The sequence below is a fragment of the Octopus bimaculoides genome, chromosome 21, assembly GCF_001194135.2.
Source record: "Octopus bimaculoides isolate UCB-OBI-ISO-001 chromosome 21, ASM119413v2, whole genome shotgun sequence".
Lineage (NCBI taxonomy): Eukaryota > Metazoa > Mollusca > Cephalopoda > Octopoda > Octopodidae > Octopus > Octopus bimaculoides.
In genome coordinates this window covers 36,306,358-36,307,470 of record NC_069001.1, presented here as the reverse complement: position 1 = coordinate 36,307,470, position 1,113 = coordinate 36,306,358, and positions in this window count along the sequence as shown.

The window sequence follows — 1,113 nt, the reverse complement described above, 5'->3', positions numbered from 1 at the left end:
TATATATAGTATGTCTTTATGGTTGTGTTGTATTTGCCCTCCCACCACACCTGGTGTTGGTTTGTTTGTCGCCATAACTTTGTGGTTTGGCAAAAGAGACAATGATTCTAGAATATAAGATCGGCATCTTATTTTGGCACAAGGCCAGAAATTTTGGGGGAAGGGTTAAGTCAATTACAACTACCCAAGTACGCAACTGGTACTTGTTTTATTGACTTGGAAAGGATAAAATGCAAAATTGACCCAGGCAGAATTTGAACTCAGAATGTAAAGATGTATGAAATGCAGTTAAGTGTTTTGCCCAGCATGCTAATGGTTCTGCCAGCTTACCGTCTTACTCTAGAATATAAGATCATTAAACATTTTACTTAGGAAGAAATTAATTACTGAATACTCGTTTATTTACTATAATAACTTTCAGGCTGAACTGAATAAGAAAGATAATCTTCTGTAATCTCTGCAATTAAGGAAATTTCTATCTGCCCTGACAATTGTCTTAATTAGCCATCTTAAGACATGGGATTTACACGACAAAATGAACAATAATAATATCATAACAAATTTCTTTTAATTTAATTAAAAATGCCTAATTTCATTTCATATTATTTTATTTCTGTTGGAAGACATTAATAATTAATTCCATACTGATTTGTTGAAAAGCCTGTTAATTTGTTACCAGAAACTCAGATAACAACAATTAATAATAATAATAATAGTAATAATAATAATTATAATAATAATAATAATGATAATAATAATAATAGGAATATTTCATGAACAGAGATAACTAAAACAAAAATAAAACATGGGGAATGTTTAACTATAAATGTATTTATCATTTTAAATGTGATAATAATGCATGTTGCTTAATTATTTATTTAGCTAAATAATAATCGTAGATTTTAAAACGTAATATATTTCGTAAACAAATTAATGTGAACCTTTTAATTTCTGACATGTATTTAATATTTATTTGCCAATATGGCATCAGTGGAATGGTTCTAGCAAAATAGCTTTTATAGATTTCGGAAATCATTTCAAGAAATTCTGAATAATTTTCTCTCTTTTTCTGTGTGTGTGTGTGTGTGTGTATATATATATATATATATATAT